The sequence below is a fragment of the Dreissena polymorpha genome, chromosome 2, assembly GCF_020536995.1.
Source record: "Dreissena polymorpha isolate Duluth1 chromosome 2, UMN_Dpol_1.0, whole genome shotgun sequence".
Lineage (NCBI taxonomy): Eukaryota > Metazoa > Mollusca > Bivalvia > Myida > Dreissenidae > Dreissena > Dreissena polymorpha.
The window spans coordinates 122120759-122129086 of record NC_068356.1 but is presented as its reverse complement, the minus strand read 5'-3'; positions in this window follow the sequence as shown (position 1 = coordinate 122129086).

The window sequence follows — 8328 nt, the reverse complement described above, 5'->3', positions numbered from 1 at the left end:
TGATTAAATCTGTGTATGTTTGATGTTTAATGGTTCGGAATCGGATGACCGACGAAGTAAGTAATATCTATCAATAATATTTGGTTTAAAGACAAGACAGTTTAAAATTATAAATCAAATACTTAGGATGTATTTATGTTGAATATTCCTTGACTGGGATATCTTACTAGAGAATTATTAATTATATCCGCTATGTCTATTTGAATTTCAGAATACATAATGTAATACTGTCATATATGCAAGTTAACAACTTTGTAACCCGTTGTTCGCCGTTTGTAATATACGCTGAGACTAAATACTCTATTGTCGTTTTTCAAAGCCCCAACATTATTTGCTTCATATTAAATCTACAACGACCCAGTAGGGGCGGGGGTAAAAAAGAAGAAATAGTGTATTTTGGATGCTGGGCCATGTTTATAATCCATGGAAAAACAACTCGTGTGCAAAAGACTAGTCAATTATTAAGCACATGCATATGATATCTGCTCGAACCCATTTTCGAAACGGGTAATGTCAACGTTATTACAGCTTATTCTTTTATTAAATGCCCCGGTATTGTCGTCCAATGTGACCATCGCTCCCCGGTGGCAACGTGAGTTTGAATATGTGATCCCTAAATAACAGTGTAAAACAGTGTATAACACCAATACAACGAGAAATATTTGAACATTTGGTTACGCTTATGTCCTAAAAAGTAAAAATTAATCATGTATACGTCCGGAAAAATAATTACACTGTTAAGAACTTACGAATAATTTAATTTCAATTGTCGTAAGTAGACAGAAAGGATATTAGTGATACAAGCTACCGGAAGCTTCCATATATCCGGTAGTGTGTTAGACAATTGATTTGTAAACAAGTGTCGTGCCTCTTGAAACCATGCGCTACTAACCGGGCCGCACAATTCACCGAAGTCTGGATCGGACTAGTGATGGCAACCCAAACCATTTTCTTCACAATCTTCCGAAATAAATAGAGGATATTTGTTGGATTTGGTGGATTTATCGATTTTAATTCACGAGTGATCATAATTGATCACGAGTGAATTAAAATCGATAATCATAGAAAATATATTTTTTCTATGATCACGAGTGAATTAAAATCGAAAATCCACCGAATCCAACAAATTTTATTTTTATTTTATGCCTTTTTTCACAGTTGATATACATTGTTAAAGAGTTTAAATAAAGAATTTCACTGGGATAATCACGTCATTTCGTAAAAAAATGATGTCATTTCACAGTAAACAGTGAAAATTATCATTATTTTTCACTGATAATTTTCACTGTTTGAAACAGTGAAAGTATCAGTTTTAATTCACTGATATTTCTCTATAAACCACCGGAAAGCATAAAATAAAATAAATATAAAGCACTCTTAAAAAAATATCGCTCAATAAAGTTTAAATCGAAATCGACGATACTTTACGCGTTGTTGCAATGCGTGTTCATCGTTTGTAATTGATATTCAGATGTAATTCATTAATAAACAAGAGATGTGTTCGTCAGAAACACAATGCCCCCTATTGTGCCGCTTTGAAAAAAAAAAATACCTTTGACCTTGAAGGATGACCTTGACCTTGAACTTCCACCACTCAAAATGTGTTCATGGGAACGCCGCTTTGAAAAAAAATAATATTTTTTTACCTTTGACCTTGAAGGATGACCTTGACCTTGAACTTCCACCACTTACAATGTGCAGCTTCATGAGAACGCCGCTTTGAACAATTTTTTTTAACCTTTGACCTTGAAGGATGACCTTGACCTTGAACTTCCACAATTCAAAATGTGCAGCTTCATGAGATACACATGCATGCCAAATATCAAGTTGCTATCTTCACTATTGAAAAAGTTATGGCCAATGTTAAAGTTTTCGGACGGAGAGACGCCGTATATTTGACATTTGACCTTGAAGGATGACCTTCACCTTCACCTTTCACCACTCAAAATGTTCAGCTCCATCAGATACACATGCATGCCAAATATCAAGTTGCTATCTTCAATAGTGAAAAAGTTATGGCTAATGTTAAAGTTTTTGGACGGACGGACAGACGCCATATATTAGACATTTGACCTTGAAGGATGACCTTGACCTTCACCTTTCACCACTCAAAATGTGCAGCTCCGTGAGATGCACATGCATGCCAAATATCAAGTTGCTATCTTCAATATTGAAAAAGCTATGGCCAACGTTAAAGTTTTTTTTCGGATGGACGGACAGACTGACATACACACATACTGACATACACACATACTGACATACACACATACTGACATACACACATACTGACTGACGGACAGTTTAACTGCTATATGCCACCCTACCGGGGTCATAAAAATATGAAATGCGAGTTCATTTCGTGCCGAACACACTAAAAGCAAGTGTTTCAAACAAAGAATGCATAAACCGCATTCAAACAACGCCATTATGCGACAATTTGACAAACCTGCAAAACCAGAACTGGATGGCAGTTATTGCTAATTCGAAATACAATTAATTATGGAGACGTAAGAACACGAATAACTCACGTTCCCGGTTACACACACCGCTATATTTCTAAATTAACTGGATCATTAATTGGCTCCAACTGTCGTCAATTTTAATGGAAAAGACTGAGGCATAAAATCCAGCGCAGATACAACATAGATTATAGCGGATTATTTGATGCAGCAGTTCATTATGGTAGCGAAATATTCGCATTTGGCGCAAGCCGACAAATTGTCACCAAATGTATGAGTTTATAAAATACGCGCGGATTGACTTGTCATAATGTAATGGTTTTCAATCCCGGACTGATTGTTTTGATAAAAATATAATCATCACTTGGAGCTAAATTGCACTTTCGGTGGCAACCGTGTGCGCGAATTCAGTGGGAAAAGTTACATTAGGCTTGTACCACGTACACGGGAACACCATTAACACACCAAAGACACTGTTAAGTGAAAATTTAAGATTGTATCATTCAAAAAGTGAGTTTTAATATCAAGCGGCGTCATTGTCACAAATCAATAAATATTATATTGCAAAGGTATGTTTATCTTGATCAGGATTCGAAAAATCAGAATTTAGTTGTAATGAAGTCACGCACATGACTAATAAGTTGGATTGAAGCAAACACTTTAAGAGCAACATTAGTCGTGAACATTAAAAAAAAACATGAGTAATATTACTTAATTAGTTCAGCAGCCCCGTGCAAGTCATTTAAACCAAACATACAGTAACAGGCCCCGTGTATTGATAAAGCCCACTTTCGCGAATATCGATGTACAACACGCATTGCAAACGATATGGAGAACGAAGGTAACACATTTACATTAAAAACATGAATTAACAATATACAATACAACTTTGTATGCGCATTTTATATAAAAATGTAGAGTTTACACTAAGTTTGGATCATTTTAATAAGGGGCAAATGACATTTTGCGTTTATATCATTATACAATTCACGCTTCGACAAAAAATTACATCAGTTGTTCTGATATGCTTAAGTTTTAAAGACGCACACACTACTGTCACCACTACCCCTTCCACCGATACTAGAATAATTATAATTTAAAAAGTAACTTCTTTAAGATGCGACTGTTATTTTGATACCAAACAAAATAAGAACATATAGGAATACAGTACACGCCCAATTTTGCAAATAAACAATGTTGATAATATGTATATTTTACTCGCTCTGGGTAAAATGGGGAATAAAGTGTCGTTCCAAATAGCATATTTCCACTTAAATGGAATTATCTAGAACACATAACGATGTTATATTACGGTATTTATTTTTGAAAACTATTTGAGATGCTATTACAGAGTTACACATTTCAAAGTAAAAAAACAGCTAACATAGGCAGCGATCATAATATTAAGATCGCTAATAATACAAAAATTAAATAACAATAATAATATTATTATTGATATTAGTATCAACTTGTCACAACTTACGCCCGTTTAAAGGTATTGGTAACATTGATCTCTGATGGATGTATACTTTTTGTTTAAAGAAATGATTGCACAGTTAATAATGATGACAACAATAAACAAGCTACTGCCATAAAACCTGGTCGTCGAAAAGTTTGCAAATCTCCAATAAGGTGTGCAAGAGCTACCAGCTTCACAGAAAATGACAGCACAACTCAAGCTCTAATGGAAATATGACAGCACAACTCAAGCTCTAAGGGAAATATGACAGCACAACTCAAGCTCTAAGGGAAATATGACAGCACAACTCAAGCTCTAAGGGAAATATGACAGCACAACTCCAGCTCTAAGGGAAATAGTTATTCTTTTTAGTGACCTTATTCTTAAGCCGACTGACTGGCCCGAAATTGCAATGTCAAGCTCAGTCTGCATGGTGTAAAAAACCGAGGCAAATAATTTCACCACAATGCCCCCCCCCCCCCCCATTTCTCTTAAGTTATTGAGTGAAAACCGTTTTTCTATTCATAGTTACGGTAACATTGAGCCGAACGTCTCAAAAAGAATCGAATGTGAGGTATGCATTTATGCTACTTTAACACAACATTTTGCATGATACCTCAATCAAAACAAGAAACCGTCGGAGACGGGTGATGCTCCCCAAAGTTTTTTTTGTCACAATATTGCACTGTATATTCAGATAAAAGGAAACGTCTTGAGGGCACATTAGTTGGGGGGACAATAATTTTTTATAAAAAATTTCAAAGGGCAATAACTCTGAAAAAACATCCGACCAGAACCCGCTGATAATATGCACATCTTCTTTTGGTAGTGAAGCTTCCCATAAAGTTTCATTGAATTCCGGTCATTAATTGCTGAGAAATAGCCCGGACAAGAATTGCACTATATTTACAGTTAATGGAAAATTTCAAAGGGCCATAACTCTGTGAAAAATCATCCGACCAGAACCGGCTGATAATATGCACATCTCCTCTTGGTAGTGAAGCTTCCCAAAAAGTTTCATTGAATTACGGTCATTGGTTGCTGAGAAATAGCCCGGACAAAAATTGTGCACGGATGGACAGATGCACACACGGACAGACGAAGCGGCGACTATATGCTCCCCCCCCCAAAAAATAAATTTTGGGGGAGCATAATTAAACTTATGACCAGAAACTGTTTAACTTTTTTAGCATCATTGACCTTGACCTTTTATCCGATCTAGTACAAACTCAAGTTATTAATTTGTAACTTTATATATATTTTTAGTAACATGAACCATGACTTTTCCCTTGCCCCAAATGCAATTCAAAGCTAGGTCAGAAAACTTTGTCTTTTTTAAGAAAACGTGACCTTCAACTTGACATGATGAGCCCCAGATTCGATCCAGAGCTCTTATAGGTCTCTATTTAGCTTACTTTATCCAAGTTTAATCAAGATTGGTTAAAGCAAACTGTAGTTATTGTACGGAAATCACTTGATAGAGAGCAGACATTGATTTGGAAAATTATGTACATGTATAATTCATGGGCTATTATTGACTTGGTTGAGACTATATGCCTACAAACATTTCCACAAAGTTTCACGATGAATTGATGTAAACTATCTGAGTAAAAGAGCAGACAATGAACATTTTGCTATTTTTTATAATTCAAAGACCAGAATTCAGAATTTTTTTATGTGATTTGTCTATTTATGAACACAGCAAAGATATTATCCCCGTAAACACTATTACCCAAATTAGTAATGATCTGATAATATAATCTGTTTGAATGATTGAGCGGACATTGTTCTCCTATATGCCGCCAGCCCATCTACCCAATGATTGAGCGGACATTGTTCTCCTATATGCCGCCAGCCCGTCTACCCACTGATTGAGTGGACATTGTTCTCCTATATGCCGCCAGCCTGTCTACCCAATGATTGAGCGGACATTGTTCTCCTATATGCCGCCAGCCCGTCTACCCAATGATTGAGCAGACATTGTTCTCCTATATGCCGCCAGCCCGTCTACCCAATGATTGAGCGGACATTGCTCTCCTATATGCCGCCAGCCCGTCTACCCAATGATTGAGCGGACAATGTTCTCCTATATGCCGCCAGCCCGTCTACCCACTGAGCGGACATTGTTCTCCTATATGCCGCCAGCCCGTCTACCCACTGAGCGGACATTGTTCTCCTATATGCCGCCAGCCCGTCTACCCACTGATTGAGCGGACATTGTTCTCCTATATGCCGCCAGCCTGTCTACCCAATGATTGAGCGGACATTGTTCTCCTATATGCCGCCAGCCCGTCTACCCACTTAGCGGACATTGTTCTCCTATATGCCGCCAGCCCGTCTACCCACTGAGCGGACATTGTTCTCCTATATGCCGCCAGCCCGTCTACCCACTGCAATACTTACCATAATAAGCCCCATTTAAAAAAGGCGTATATTTATAATGATAATTATTAATATATTAATCATTGTTATAATAATAATAATAATTAATTAATTATCATTGTTATTATTGCTTTTATTTAATATAATTATAATAACTTTTTCAATCTCAACTATTATACATAACAACAGGAAATATAACAAGTATGACTTGACATTAATTTTGGAATTACATATTTTTTTAATTTATTTAAAAAATAATTAAAACATAAATAAAACATTATAAAATAATAAAAAAAGTTAGCCCCCCTCAAAATAATTTGTATGGAGAAGAACCCTCAAAGATCTTGATCTTTCGTTCTAATCCTTTTTGGAACAACTTGACCCAGTTGTAACTGTATATGCTATGCAAATGTATACCATGTTTGTTTGTGAAAAAAAATATGTTTAAACTAAAATAATATGCCTTGCACACATTGCCACATATAATTTTTTTGTATTGTCAATTACATTATTTAAAATAACAGAACAGAAATAAACTTATCTTAACTACAAGGTCATACTCTATTCATTGAAATGGTCTGCACATTGCCCATAAAAAATATATCTTTTCGTGACATGTTAATTTCCAACATTTAATTAAACAAATTAAAAGTTAATAAAAAATAATAAAGAAACAGGAATTATTCCCACATTAGAAAATCAAACAAAAAAATTAATAATTTTAACAAAACTTAATTTAAATTCATAAAACAGATAAACTTATCGCATAAACTCTATTATCGCAATTTGTGATGCACCAGATAACGTGTTTTAACAATTTCAAACTCAATGTATCAGAAATATCAAACGAACACTTAAATGAATGGGTCAGGTGAAATTGTCATCAAACTACTATGCCCCGCTGTAGGCCAAACAAAGGTTACACTCAAACAATTCTTCGGCACCCAGCATCACAATGCTATTTTATTTATGTCATTTTCATAAAATATGGACTTAATTAGCTTTCCGTATCATGAATGACCAGTAGCAATATTGACCAAGATGGAAATGACTTGATAACAAAACGATTTCTAAGATCTGCTGATACAATTTCCGCATCAATGCAAGCTGAGCTTCAACATTTTGACAGTTAATAAGTACACACTTTGTATTCAAAGGGCAGTTACAAAATGTCTGGAGCCAGAAATTCAAACCATACCTCACAAAAATGTTGCTTTCTCATATACTGGGGGCAAGAGGTTTGACATGAAAATTGCCCCCATTTTGAAGGTGTGTATCATCAATGGGCAGCACAAATAATAACTTAGAAGTCATTGGATCTCTTTCTTATTAATATTTTATGCGCCTGTAAAAATAAAGCTACACCTGACAAATACAATCTAAACACAATCAATAAAATAATAATACTATTAACAGAAATAGTCACTGATAATTAAAATGAATGTCTTCAAAAATGTTAATGCAACAAAAAAAGCAACAACAACATCATTAAATAACATTAGTAAAGGGTTGAATTCACAGCCTTTATTAAACTAGAGTGTTAATAAGGTTTTAATATAGCCATATATAGCCGTATAAAGAAAATGCCCCTCCCCTTGGCAGCCATGTTTTTCAAGCAAAAGTAACCATTTTCGAACTCATCCAAGATATCATTGACACCAATCTTCTGACTAAATTTCATGAAGATTGGACAATAAATGTGGCCTCTAGAGTGTTAACAAGGCAAATGTTGATGCCGCACGCCGCACAACAGACAAAAGGCGATCACAAAAGCTCACCATGAGCACATTGTGCTCAGGTGAGCTAAAAAGGAAATCGCACCTCAAGAATAACGTGGTGTTTGAACCTCTGGCTGCTTGAACTGAAATTATTGGAACTTCTCTGACATGAGGACTTGAAATCATTACTTTTTTCAACCTATTAAAATAATTCTTTATTCCCTAATACATTTAAAACACATTAAAACTCATTTTCGAATTCAATTATCATATTTATAATATAATTCTTAAGTGAAAAAAGGTGAGTTTA